Here is a 15,440-nt window from a genome sequence, read left to right as displayed (position 1 = left end):
AGAAATCTTCCTCTGCATGTTATATTCTTCTTCTCCAGCTTCTTCTCCTCTGTATGTCTTCTTCTTCTTCTCCAACACGACGAATCCACATGAGTAGCTCCAACGCGACCAATTCCAATGAGCAAGAGACGAGAGAGAAGCTTGATTTTGTGAGTGAGGAAACGAAGAGAGAGCGAGACATAGTGATTTGTGAGTGAATAAAAGAAAAGAGAGCGAGAGACATAGTGAACTGTGAGTGAAAAAAGAGAGAGAGTGAATGCGAGAGCGAGATAGTTTTTCTGGGTTCTCGTGAATATATTATGGTAATTTAACCCGAATTTGACGTCAGCAAAAGGTCATTCAACATTTTTTTTTTCAAAAATCAGGCCATTTCACTTTTTTGCCTAGCATCATCCATCCGACGGACCCCACCAACTTTGTGACAAGCAATGTTTTGTTTTATATTAGTGATGATTTATTTTATCAGTTATATAAGTTAAAACTAAACGCTTATACTTATGTAACTTGTAAAATTGTAACAATTATATAAGTTTGAAATTTCGATTCTTATCATTTGTAAACTCATTCTACAACTATTCTAAGTTTTAGGGTCCAATTTTAACACTTTTAAAACTTTGAAGACCCAATTTTTATAATTGAGAGTTTGAAGATGTAATTACAATATTATAATAGTTCTTACCAATGGTCTTGGTTTAAATATATACACAACGGGATCAGATAGAATGAGAGAATCTTTGTAAGATTAACTTTTTTTTTTTTTTTTAGATCTTAAGTTGATTATTATTTATACTATGTATTGTCACTTTATTAAATTTGTTTCTCCCGACAAGATCTTTAAATAGTTTGATAGGTTGATGTCGTACCATATTAAAATCAGATTTTTCTTAATCTTTCAAAATTGAGTTAGTTATATGGTTGATTCAAATATATATACACATATACACAAAGAAAAATATGAGTTAGTTCTTTGAGTTGGTTATATTGTTGATTCAATATATACTACTAATCTACCACTTTAGAAGAGGGGAAAAAAACTTCAATTTGGAAGAATAACTGTAATGTGATTTCAATTCTTAGTTAAAATTCTAATTTGTTGTTTTAAATTTTTTATGGATATTTTATTTTGATTTTTAACAATTATATTTTCAATTTTTTTATTAGTGGCATTGATGCCAAAATTCAAACACAAAAAATCATATGATCTTCACATATCACCGATGAATTTGTTCAAAGAGAAAAAGAATGTTAGCTGCAAAAAATAAAACTTGCATACCAATGTAGTGCTTGTCACACACACTTTGATGCTTAAGTAAGAGAGTGAGAATGTGGAAGCTAGGTGTTTTGAGAGTAGGAACAAGGTAGATCTCTTAGAATTATAATGATTTCTATAGTAGGGTTGACCCATTTCATCTCAAGTCTCCTTAAGGAATCAGGTTATCTCATAACCTAATTAGATATTTTTGAGCTTATTGGATTTATGACGATTTGGACACCCCCCAAGTGCAAGTTGGCTCCTCGATCTCGATCGAGGGATTAGTTGACCCAATTCATTTTGTCTTAGCTTCAGTTCGATTCTCTTATTCCTTGGGTAAAAAATTAGGGCCACTTGCGAAAAGGGCAAAATAAATACATTAAATAGGTTCATAACCCACATGTTTGTTGTTTGTAAAAATGGCAAAACTCCAACTGAGCCCATACATAAAGATATAAAATGTCATAAATGACCTCACTACTTATATTCACTTGATACATCGTTGATATACTTGATGCCCTTTAGTACACTTGATACACCTAATAAATACTTAGCCTACTTGATACATACTTTATCCTCTCACACTTATATCAGGTGTACACATTTGTTGTAGATTTGATTCATCCTGTTTTTGCCGCCATTGATAAGCTTTCTCAGAGCCGATGCCAAAAATCGGAGTAAAAGCGGCCGGTCTCGCTCCAATTTGACCTTTGTCAAGAAGAAGAACATAGCCGCTGTTGAAACTCAAGAGTCGTTGTCTCCGAATGTTACTTGTATGGGATAAGTCCGCCCAAATAAACACTCCTCTAATAATTATACAAGTCCTATCGGTCGATGTCAATGGATTAGAAGCGTTCTCTCTTTCAATCGAGGCCATTGTCGAACCTTCTAGAAAAGATCGGCGACATTCTTACGAAGAAATCGTAAAATTAGACGAAAATCATCGATCTCTGAATCTCGCGTCGGAAACGAAGCAGAAGATTCAGAAAAAGATGATTGTGTATGGAATTTGAAATACTCACCTGTTGTTCTTATTATTATTTAATAATCAAATAATAAATAAATTAATATGTTACTGAAAATATGGTAGTGATCGGAACAATTGTGCTGAAGGATTGTTTGGAAGCGATCACCGTCGTCTTCCTCTTCACCATTGTCAAGTGGCTAGAGTCCAGAGCTACGCACTACACACAAGTACTCAGGAAAGGAAAAAAAAAAAGTACTATATCTGCAAAATGGAAAAGTATGTGGCTGATTTCCTATTTCTATATATTGCCACCCACTGTAATTTATAAAAAATTATCCATAATAAATATTTGAAACTGGGTCTAAGGTATGTTTATTATTAGCTTTTTTAAGGATAAAAGCATACAAACAAAAGCAAAAGTGAATACCTAGGACAATAAGATGAATATTAATTTTTGTTGAATGATTAATAGCTAAAATAACTTTTTAAACAAAATTTGTGGACTAAATTCTGAAGTTGAATGATTAAAATTGAATGTTTTTGAAGCCAATCTTTCAATAGCTCAAAATAAAGTATACTTGAAAGTTTGTATCTAATAAATGATTAATTCAAACCATATTGATTTTTCAAATTGTTTATGAGAAATTTGGAAATATATTTGAATAGTTCTTTGATCTAGAAGATACGCACAATGACATAACATTTGAACATACTCTGAGGAGGACTTTGCACTACAAGAAAACAAGTCTATAGGAACAGTTTTTTTGCAACAGTTCAAAAGGCACGACAAAGCTTTATAAAATTGCAAAAGTTTCTAGCTATATATAAAATAAAATTGTTGTAATTGTGTGTAATGTGGCGATTTTTTCTCAAAATTTTAAAAGGTTGTAAGTTTATGTACAAATGTAGGAGATTTTTTAGCAGCATATATTTACAAGCGTGCTAAATATATTAAAATAAAACAAATTGATAAAAGAATTTTGGTATAAAAAAATTCTTGAAAAAAGTGAAAGATATTTAATTTAACGTATATATGTCTTTTAAAATAATTTAATATATTTTACTAAACCAAAATAAAAGTCTTGCGTCTTTTTATTCTCCCTCGTTCTCCCCAAACATTCCCTCTCAAATCTCAATTCATTTTTTAAAAAAAATCTCTCGCTCCTTCCCCTAAAATAGTCTCCTCTCAAATCATCAGTTCTTTTTGGTAAACCCAATTCTCGATCGATTGAGACCTAAGCGTTGAAAGACCAACTCAAAGATTAAATCATCCTTGAGCAAGAGGAGTTTTGTAGCAGTAGCCAAAGGAGAAATCATCCATGTCAACAGGCAAAGGAATATAGAATCGCCCCAGTCTACAAAGTCTTCCAAATCATAAGGTAGCTTTGTTGTTTTCCCCTTCGAGTCATAGGTTTTTTTTTTCCAAAATCTTGCTTTGATTTTTATTTGGTTGTTGAAAAAATAGATTCGAGGTAAGAAAGATGTTGGAAACTTACCCTTCTTACTAGGCTCAGGTTGCAATCAATCAAAGTTTTAATTCACTTGGATGCTTTGTAGCTCAAGGCATATAAAACTCACTCTTTAATTTAATTTTTGTGAAATTACAGAGTGATTGAGAGGGAAGATTTATAAATGGGGTTGTATTTATCCCTTGAAGAAGATTAATTAAAGTTCCTATTCCAAATGGATGTAAGATGTGTAATTCTTCATTCTTTTCTCCTTTTAATTCGAGAAGCTTGTATGTGTATGCCTTAGTTTTGTTTGCAATTGAACAAGAGAGGAGAAGAGAAAATTAAAAACATTTTTCTTTCATTTTCCATTCATTTGACTTGAATGAGAATGAAGAGTATTTTGTCTATGTTGGTAAAGCATAAAACATGTAATAAATTTAAGGTGTATGTGCCTTTCTCTTCACTCAACACATGGAAGACATGCATTGGATGTGAGTGGTAAAATAAACTATACATTCAACTTTGTATGTTGAAGTTGTCTAGGTAAATTGAATTTATTCATATTTTTTGTTTTATCTTTCAGGTATACTGTTGGATGAAGACCTTTAAAACATTATCTTGCTCATATTTATAAAATTGAAAGTACCATTAGTTAGTGATACTTTTTAAGTACCAAGTTAGTTTTGAGATCTGTTTACTTATATCTTTATTACTCCACTACTTTAATATAGTAGATGTACTAATCTTTACCGGGCTTTTTTTAGCCACAATTCTATTAATGTTTTTTATCTTGACTTGATTGGAGCATTACCCTCTTTAGATTTTTAATATAACGTTTGTATTTTTGGTTGTTAATAGAGAGAATCAGCCCATATGCTATGATGACTACATAGCAAGATCGAGTTTGCACAAATCTTTTAATTGACATGTTTTAAATTTGGAAACACTTGCATGTTTAAATAGTTTATTTTCGAGTTTTCTTTAGGTAGACTTCAAAGATATGGTTTCCCTTGGTATAAATTTGTTTAATACTTAAAATCTTATCTTTTCCTATAAACAAATTTATTAATCTTTATCATTATTTATTTTCAGGATGATCTCCAAGAAATGATGGATCCAAGTCCATGAACTCAACCAAGCATCTTTCATATAATTTAGTATCTCCGTTGGTAGTTGTAAAGCAATGTAATATCTCAACAACTTAAATACTAATATTGTGTTTATGGTGTATATTTGAGATGACATTAGATATCTTATTTAAACATTCTTCTATTTGAATGCTTTTTGTATTTAAACTTTAAATATTATGGATACAATTTGGAGATATCCTTTTTTAGCATATATTTTGCATTACAAAACAATTATATATTTAATTTAATTTTGTGTAAAAAGTAATGGAATATATTAGCAATAATATTAAAAAAATTGATTCAGATAGCTTTGGAATCACTCCAAATGCCCGAGTAGATTGGAAGATCTTCTCGTTCAAAGTTGATACATTCCTCTAAACCCTCACTACCTTCTACTTTCTCTACGAAATTTATGATTTTTGTGTGATTTGAAAATGAAATCCCAACTTCCTATTTATAGGCGTTCAAATTGCTCGTAGGATTGACAGTACCTACTTAGTTGCATGGCTAAATGTTTAATCCTTCCTTTATCAACGTAAGCTGACTTCACCTTGGTTCAATGTGTTCTTCCAAAACACATCCAATACAATTACTTAGGGTTTAAGAATTTCTCTTAATCGGACACCTAAATTTTAATTGACGTTCGCCCTTACGTCTTTAAGCTTTGTTTGTATTCAAATTAGGGTTTCCAATGTATAATCTACAAGAACGCAGCCAAATTCAACGCATAAACACTTGCCTGGCCATTCGATGCATAGGCGAGGCATGGGCGTGACGTTCGAATTGGACAAAGCAAGGCTAATGCATAGGTGCTCTCGCTCTTTCCGCTCTCGGCAGTATCGTTCTCTCCTACTTTCTCGCTCAAAATCTTGCTCTCTCCAACCTTTTCTCCAACCTTCTCTCCTAGTTTCTCTTCAATCTCGGCAGTGTCGCTCTCTCCAACTTTCTCTCTCATTTTCTCTCCAATCTCGCTTTCTCCCAGTTTCTCTCCAACTTTTCTCTCCACTCTCGCTCTCTCCAACTTTTCTCTCCAATCTCGCTCTCTCCAGCTTTCTCTCCAACTTTCTCTCCAATCTCGCTCTCTTCAACTATCTTTCTTTTCAAATTTTCTTTCCAATCTCGCTCTCTCCATCTTTCTCTCCAACTTTTCTCTCCAATCTTTCTCTCCAAATTTTCTCTTCAATCTCGCTCTCTCCATCTTTCTCTCCAATTAAATCCTAAGTTAAGGGGAAGGAAATTTCTAAGTGTTAAGTAGATTTTCTTTGAATAAATTAAGTTGAGCTTTAATTGATAAAATTGTGATGAAATTTATATAATAAGTAGGATGATGAAACAGCTAGTATGGAATGGGGATTCGAAAAGAAAAATATGGAATTGAGTTGGGAAGTTGGGGAAAAATAATAAGTAGGTTGAGCTAGTGTGGAATAATATGGAAATTAAGTTTGAAAAATTTGGGGAAAATTCGGTTAAGTATGGAGAAATTAGGTGAAGTGCGTTATGGCTGAAGAACTGAGGAAAATATGGAAGTTATGTGAAATGCGTGTTGTGCACAAAGCACTGGAAAGCAAGTGACTAGTGGCACAATCGTGTAGAAATTGCACAGAGACAAACAATGTTCGCAGTAGCTAAGAGCGAGATCGTTGAGAGTGAGATCAGCGAGATCGTTGAGAGCGAGAACATTGAGAGCGAGAACATTGAGATCGAGACCAGCGAGATCATTGAGAGCAAGATTTTGAGCAAGAAAGATTGGAGAGAACAGTTGGAGAGAAAGATTGGAGAGAAAAGTTGGAGAGAAAGATGAAGAGAGCAAGATTGGAGAGAAAGTTTGGAGAGAAAGTTGGAGAGAGCGAGAGTGGAGAGAAAAGTTGGAGAGAAAGCTGGAGAAAGCGAGATTAAGGAGAAAATGGGAGAGAAAGTTGGAAAGAGCGACATTGTCGAGATTGAAGAGAAACTTGGAGAGAGCGAGATTTTGAGCGAGAAAGTGGGAGAGAGCGACACTGCCGAGAGTGGAGGGAGCGACACTGCCGAGAGCGGAAAGAGCGAGAGCACCTATGCGTTAGCCTTGCTTTGTTCGATTCAAACGTCACGCCCACGCCTCGCTTATGCATTGAACGGCCAAGCAAGCTTCTGGACGATGTATTTGGACGCGTTGGGATGAATTATGCATTTAAAAACCCTAATTTGAATACAAACAAAGCTTGAAGACGTAAAGGCAAACGTCAATTAAAATTTAGGTGTCCGATTAAGAGAAATTCTTAAACCCTAAGAAATTGTGTTAGATGCGTTTGGGAAGAACACATTGAACCAAGGTGAAGTCAGCTTACGTTGATAAAGAGAGGATTAAACATTTGGCCATGCAGCCAAGTAGGTGCTGTCAAATAACAATATATCTGTTGCAAATTATTTGAAAATTTGTTACTATAAATCTAAAAAGTGTTGCTATAGATTAAGATATTTGTTGTTATAAACCAACAAATTAAAAGTGCTACTATAGATTGAACCATTTGTTGTTATGAACCAAAAAAAATGTTGCAATAAATTAAAATGTTTGTTGCTACAAACAAAAAAAAAAAAAAAGTGTTGCTATAGACGAAGACATAGTAGCAGTTTACATTTTGATTCCAACACTTTTAAAAACCGTTGCAATTGAATTCTCAACACTACTTGTGAGACCATTGCTATAAATGTTGCAATGGTTATAAACCATTGCGATAGACTAAATAAACCGTTGCAATAGTTTGCTTTTCTTGTAGGGTTGGTGATCAATACAATATTTTATATTTTGTAGTATTTCCTATTCAATTCAAACATCATTTTTTTTATTTACATAAATATTCCAAAAGTGTTTATGACATAAAATAATAAAATAAAGAGAAAAAAATCAATTAGTGACTGAACTTGTCATGTTATATTGATGTCTATTCTATATTTTTAATTTCATCCAATAACACCATAGACTTGGCTACATATTATAATTTAAATCATCAATCCAATTATGCTAATTCGTTTGCTAATTTTAACAACAAAAATTTTGAGAATCAATGTAAACTTGCCGAGTTTGGTAGTATCAATTTTTTTTTTTTAACAAATTTAGATTTGGTTAATACATGAATTAACTATGTACTAACTTTTTCAGATTAAAATCTATGGAATTTAGAAGAAGAAAAAATAGCTTTAATGTTGTTTTCTTAGAAATATTATCAAGTTTGTATCATACGTGTGTTTTAAATTTTATTGAAAACACAAATACTTTCTTTATGAATTTTTAAATGAAAAATTTTTATGTAGGAAAAAGTTCCAAACATCATTTAAAGTTTAAGGTTAAGATGTTTTAATATACAATTTAACAAAATTAAAAGTTATTGATACAATTTAAGAAATGGATTTTATGTCTTGAAAATTCATGAGCCTAATAATATAATTGATCAAATTCCCTTAAAATAAATATGAAAAGGGAAAAAAAGTTCAAAGAAGATAAAAAAAGAAAATATAGTTACATTTACAAACTCATAAATAATAAGCGGACATGAATACAACTACAATAGTCAAGATATGTATTTTTTATGTATAGAAAAGGTCAAAAGCTATTAAAAAAAATCATGAATAAGAATTTTCTTTCCTGTGGTATTTAAAAAATTAATTATATAAAATTTGACCAATTATAAAGTGGAAAAGAAAAGAAAATGTGACAAAAAAAATGAACGGCCAAGATTAGGAGATGAAATTGAAAGCTGATCCCAGGAATCTCCTGGTGGGGCATAAAAACGGTTGTTGATTCTCAGCTTTAACGGCATGCGATTTGGTCATTATGATTTGATTATATCCATTTTTGGAAATTAATAATTATGCTTTTCTTTTTTTAGTACATTACTTTGAAATTTTGGTTAAACATACTTTGTATTATTTAAGTGAAATACGTACATTTTATCCAAGAAAAAAAAAAGGTGAAACTTACTTATTACATAAATATTTTTTTTTAAAAAAATAATTATGTCTGTAAAAACTTATTATTATCATGGTTGATAAAAGAAATTTAGGGTATATATGGATTGACCAGAGAAAAAAATATATTTTTTAAAAAAGTCATTTTTATTTAAACTCTTGTTTCAAAAGCTATTTTGAGAGGTAATCAAATATTTCATTTTAAAAAAAAAAAAAAAAGACTTATTTTCAAAACTAAACTTGTAAAGTTAAATCAAACACAACACTTGAAACATTAAACCATCCTTAGTTACTAAGGGTGAGATTGTAATGTTTGGGATGAATTGAATGAAGAGGATCAAGTCAGTAATAATTTTAGAGAGGTAAGAGAACAGAGAATTCATAGTGTTTTTAAGCATACCTCGAATGTCTTGAACCTTTATTATTATATAGAAACATAGTTTTGTAACAATCATTTGGCTAATTAATTAATTTGACCATTACTAAATTAATCTAATCGTTAAGAATTAATCAAAGCACATATAGTTGGCTTAATAGGCTAACACTTGATCATAATTTGTTTATAATGGGTTGACCTCTTTAAGATTCACGGCCGACTCTATGGGTCGACTTCCATAAGGCATTATTTCTCTCATGGTTGATCCTATGAATCGATCTTCATAAACTCTACCAGAGTAAACCTCTATGTCCTTAATTTCCATGGCCAATACTCTTATGATTGTTGTTGATCTTATGACGGGAATTGATCTCTCTGGCTCTAATGGTTGTATTTATGGGTCGGTCACCATACTTACCTAAATAAAATCCTTCTTTTGGAATGGTTTATTTGGTCATCCCTTATAGCTAAATACTTAGTCAAATTTTTTACCCACAACAATTGTTCCTAGCCTAAAATTTTTAGGTCCTTAATTGATGTTCCTTAATTCCTAAAATTTCCTTTTCTTCGTTTTGAAGACATTCCAAAGTCATTAGTATGGAGATTCGACCCTCTACCATCTAAAAAATAAAAACTAAAATTTTAAAATTGTTATAGTATTGAAAGCATCTTTTTAATATGAAATCATAAAACCAAAAAAAAAAAAAAAGTAAATTTTATCAATAAAAACTAGTAAACAAAATCATTATCAAAATGAATCTTAAAATACAAATGGCATCAACGTAATAATAGTTTTATTAATAGATGATGACCACTTAAGCAGATAAGAATAACACATATCAGAAAACATATTACGTTCAATAACACTAATTTTCACATGACATCAATGCAATAATAGTCTTTAAATTTTTTATTTTATGTCTAATAAATTTTTAAAATTTTTAATTTCATTTTTAATATGTACTTAAAAAGTTAAGACACAAGACTAAATGTTTAGATCCTATTTCACATAAATTTCAATTTAATTCTAAATAAAACTTATATTTGTTTTAAAAAATTGAATATGTAAAAAAATTATTAGATACTAAACTGAAAATTGGGAGTGTTACAAGATTTTTCTTAAGTTCATGAACATATACAAGATTAAAAGTTCAGACCCTTGTAGATAATTTTTAAAGTCCAATAACCTTTTTGACACAAGCTTGATAATTTTTTAAGTTTTATCGGTATATGCTTCTTCCTTTCTAATAGTACTTTCTATCAATCATTGACATCAAATCAATGCAATTTATTTTAGCAGGTACACCAGAACTTAGTATCTTTTATTTGAATATTATAGATTTGAAAACTTATTAGAAAAATATGGTTGTTTTAAAACAAGTAGAGAAATATGGTTGTTTGTCTGTTTGAGACTAGATGTCGAGGGTTGAGAATTCGACGAAGCTGGATGTCAAGGGTTGAGAACTCAATGAACTCGATGATGCTTTATTTGGAGACTTGTCGAATGTTGAACATTCGACCTACATAAGTCGAAAGTTCAACCCTCGACAAGCTGAGTCGTCCCATCTCTGCTGCTGACTGAATCTGGGCAGCTTTAATAAGTCTGTCATGCTGCCGTGCCTCTTCCCTAACCGCCGCTTTTAATTTCAACTTCCGTGGGTCGAGTGTTCAACACTCGATCTATGTCTTTTTAAACAGTCATTCTCATATCACATTTTCGTCTTCGCCTTTGCCCATTTTCGAAATCCTCTACCTTATTCCTCTACTAAATCCATCTCCTCCCATTTTTCTCACTTCTTTCCATTTCCATTTATTTCAAGCATATTTTATAATACTAAGTGGAGTAAAAATCCAAGTACGCACACGAGAAAATAAATAAATGGGCTGCAAGATCTAGTAAACATGAAGTACAATCATACGATTGGTATGAAGGTATGTTTCATGTGAAGACCGGACGTCATAGTCTCAATGCCAAAGAAGGAAACGTTCAAATATTGAGGCTAAACAGGTCCAAACGGTACTGTTCATATAACAAATGGCAAGCTTTTGGCATTCCATGCTCGCATTTTATAGCCGTTTGCTCACATTTTAACATGAACTACAAAGACTTTATTGATAACTACTATAAATTGTCAACTTATGCTGAATGTTACTCTCCTCAATTTCAACCTGTACCGCATGAAGATTACTGGATCACGTACCCTAATATGCCCGTCTTACATCCTAATCCATCGTTGTTGAAAAAACCTGATAGACCGAAAAGTTCACGTTATCACAACGAGATGGATTGGACAAAACCAGCCACTCGACGACGATGTGAATTTTGTAATCAATTATGCCATAATCGAAGGAAGTGTCCTTCGTTACTAAGACGGGCTCCAGATAGTTAGGGATTGAAAAATAAATATTTTATTATTATATATTCATTTTATTGTATATTCAATTTTTTTGTTATAATTTATTGTATATTCAATTTTTTTATTGTAATCTATAAAATTATACATTATTATTTTAATTGAGAAATAAATACTTCTTTTATCATATATATTTAATTAAGTGTACATACTTTTATTGTATATTCAATTTTTTTTTATTATAATTTATAAAGTTGTACATTATTCTTCTAATTGAGAAATAAATATTTTTTTTCTTTCAGATCATGGCTTTAAACCAGGACCTATTGATCCCAATGTTTTGTACGACCAGTCCATTTATCGATCATCTGTTGTATGGCGAGATCGTACTACTAGAGAAATATCTTGCAGACGTCAAGAGGCAGTTCTCCAGCGCACTATCCCACTCCACCCTCAAATACTACCGCTACTGCGCACATCTGGATTCTATGGGGTTGCCAAATTGGGATTTATTCAGTTGAACTAGCATCTGATCTCAGCCTTGGTCGAGAGATGGAGGTCTGAGACGCATACATTTCATATGTTTGTTGGAGAGTGCACTATCACTCTATAAGACATAGAAGTGTTGGTCATCGGAGTGATGTACGATGATTAGTCACAAGTTTGTCAACTGTACTTCGGTGTGACCCTATCTGCCGACAAAATTAAATTATCGAGGTTAAATTTGATATGGTTAGGAACAAAATTCCGGGAACTCACAGATGATGCAGACGAGGAAACCGTCATAAGATATGCGCGAGCATATATTCTACAAATGATGAGTGGAAGTATGTTTTCCGACAAATCAAGTCATTTTGTTTACTTGATGTTTCTACCACTATTAGCTAACCTCTATGATGCGGGGCGGTATTCGTGGGGTGGAGCATGTTTGGCATGATTATATAGACAACTATGCAAAGCAACAAGACCAGAGGTTCGAGAGATAGTTGGACCTCTCATATTTTTGCAACTATGGGCTTGGGAGCGATTTCCAACAATTGCTCCATAGCTACAATATGTTAATGATGCTCAGTTAGCTGGACGAGCTTACGGTTCTCGGTATGTTGTTTTAATTCAATTTAATTTTTATATCACTGATCTAGTTAATTTAGATTCTAAATTATCAATTTAAAAATTTAGGTGGAGAGACAAATTTTGTGTGACTAGGACAACCACACATGTAGTCAGCCAGTACAGATACATGTTTAAGTTGTTTCAACCTGATCAGTATATTACACTGAACCTAATTGATGATTTTATACACATTTTTATTGTATTTTTCTTTAATGTTCTCCAACATAATATTTTGTGTTTCAGGTTATTTGGGAGCCGTACAAAATTATTATGCATACTTTGCCCAATTTTTATACGAATGGTCAAAACATATGACGAACGATGAGTCCTCTCATATGTTTTCACATTGGTGGGTGGCATTTTCCTGACAGGGTGATGAGACAATTCGGTTTTGAGCAGGATGTCTCATCTCCTTGTAATATTGAACTCCGACTGCAGATATTGACTTAAGGACTGGAGATTGGTCCGAAAAAGTTACACATTTGATAGTGCGATGGTACTATCGTGCAAGGTTTATTGCAGTGAGGGTTTCTATTGAACAGTTTGACAGGGATGTTACTCGAGACTATATTCATTGGTATAATAATATCACTAGGCGCTACGTCACTCGTCTGGGAGCAGTTGTGGGTCATCTGGTAAATGAATGAATATAATCTAATTATTTTTAATTTAAATTTATTTTAAATATTATCTAATTATTTTATAATTCACAGATATCGAACAACAGACTCCGTGATGTTGAGAATGATCAAAACCAGGTTCTTGCTATATGTAGTAACAACCAAATCTATATGGAGGAGATACATTATATGTACGATATACCTATTGTTCCTCAACCAGCTTTTAGACGTAGAGGACCTGTACGAGAGGAGGATGAGTTTGATGAGGTTGCCCATATGTGGAAGAGTTTCCCCTGTGATGCAGACGCAGAGTCAACTGATTATGTTAGTCCGATGATGATGATGTCAGCATTTGGTTCAGGACATTATGCCTTAAAGGCTGGTCATTCGTCTTCATACGTGCATGGACATCGTCGGGGTCATGAAGAGCATAATGAGTCGACGACGACAACCAGCTCGAAATCGACGACGTCCGCCTTGTGGGACACATTGATTTTTGTAATTATTTTTATATAAATGAGATATTTTAATTTACACTTTTTTATTTTTATGAGATGTTATTATTTTTTAATTTATTCTTTTTAGAGTTTAAATAAAATAATAAAATATTTTTAGAAATTGTTTTTATAAAATGAAAATTTTTTTAAAAAAAAAAGAGAGAAAGAAAGAAAGAAAGAAGAAGGTCGAATGTCTAAAATATTAAAGGTCGAATTTTGAACACTCGACCTATTTAAAAAAAACAACAACAATATTTTTCTAAATAGTTTCAAAAGTACAATATTTTTCTAAATAGTTTTTAAAACTACCATATTTTTTTTAATTTTCCCCCACAACTAAACCCAAATAATAATAATAATTATTATTATTAATTAATTAATTAATTAATTGCACCATTTAAGGGTCATAAATATTAGCTTAAATGTTAGAATCATAGACTAAAAAAATCAAATGCATCCTTAGCTTAATAGTAATTAATCATTAATATAAGTTAAAATAAATTTAGTTAGATGGTAATTGACATGAATTCTTTTCTATGTCTTTACGGGACGGGCGTGTTTGAGACTTAGTCAAGGATCGGGCTGGGTGAAGCTCGGCAGAGAGTTCGAGAATAGTGTTGGATGTTCGATCTCTCATCTCCTCGATTACAAAAAAAAAAAATATCATATTGATATATATATGCTATCTCTTAAAGATGGAGGTTGATCTCTAAATTATAGTAAAAAATAATAATAAATAAAATGCTTAACCCAACAAATAGGCATTTGACTTATAGACAGAATGTTTGTTCAACCGAAAAAAAGTGATTGAAAATTAATTAACAAATATAGCACAAAAAGAAAAACCGAAAATGAATGAATAAATAAATAAATACAGCAACGTTTTAGTTCAACGGTAGGATTTGTTTGAGGCTAGAATCTCACCAATAAATTTTGTCCGTGTATCGTTCAACCGCCAAGACGTGTAACCGTGCAGCCTTTATTAAGTATGTTAAAAAATAATTAATCAATTCAACAAAAAAATAAAAATGCCGTCTCGGATGGGCCGTTGGGAAGTCAGATTGAACGGGCCAAGTGGGCCATACGGCCCATTATATGGTTCAGCTTTTTAGAACATAAATTGTCGTTGCACTTGTTTTCCAATAATACCCTCCTGCTTATATTATTTTCCCAATTATGCCCTTTCATTTGAACTTCAATTCTCCTTCCTTTTTTTTTCATAAAATATTAAATTAATAAATATGCCATATCATTTTTCGTTAGTCAACTAATGGTCCAAAGACCATTTATAACTATTTCTCAAGCCTCGGATTAATGGACTAAAATGTTTATTTTGAAAATAGACCAAATAGACATTAAGTGCAAACCTCATGGGGACCTAGTGGTGTTCAAATATACATATATTTATTTTTGTTTTATTTAATTTCATTAGTTTTTTTTTATATGATTTATTCTCCAGCAAATCTTAAAAATAATTTTTTAACACTTTGGAAAGAGAATTTACATTATATAAAATATGAAAATAGTTTAATCAAATTTTTATTTATTAACATTTTACTTCTTTTTAGAACAAAAATTTTAATAAATGACTCGAGTAACCCGAACCATCCCAACCCAAATGTTTCGCGGTTGGGTTGGGTTCATTCGAGGATTTTTTTAGGTTAAAAAAATTTACAATCTGAACAATTGTGGTTTGATCTAAAAAGTCATTCAACCTAATCCAACTTAGAACATCCTA

The 15,440-nt window shown here is 31.8% G+C and overlaps 1 long non-coding RNA gene across 1 annotated transcript; it reads left to right on the top strand.

Annotated features, from left to right (window-relative positions):
* Positions 1-3,300: 3,300 nt before the first annotated feature.
* Positions 3,301-5,009, top strand: LOC150032812 (uncharacterized). Its single transcript, XR_016524839.1, has 2 exons — positions 3,301-3,598; positions 4,763-5,009. It is a non-coding gene; the product is annotated as an uncharacterized LOC150032812 (long non-coding RNA).
* Positions 5,010-15,440: the final 10,431 nt, after the last annotated feature.

The sequence above is a fragment of the Benincasa hispida genome, chromosome 11 (genome assembly GCF_027475165.1).
Source record: "Benincasa hispida cultivar pf3 chromosome 11, pf3_genome.v1.1, whole genome shotgun sequence".
NCBI classification, from domain to species: Eukaryota; Viridiplantae; Streptophyta; class Magnoliopsida; order Cucurbitales; family Cucurbitaceae; genus Benincasa; species Benincasa hispida.
This window is presented reverse-complemented; position numbering and strand designations above follow the sequence as displayed.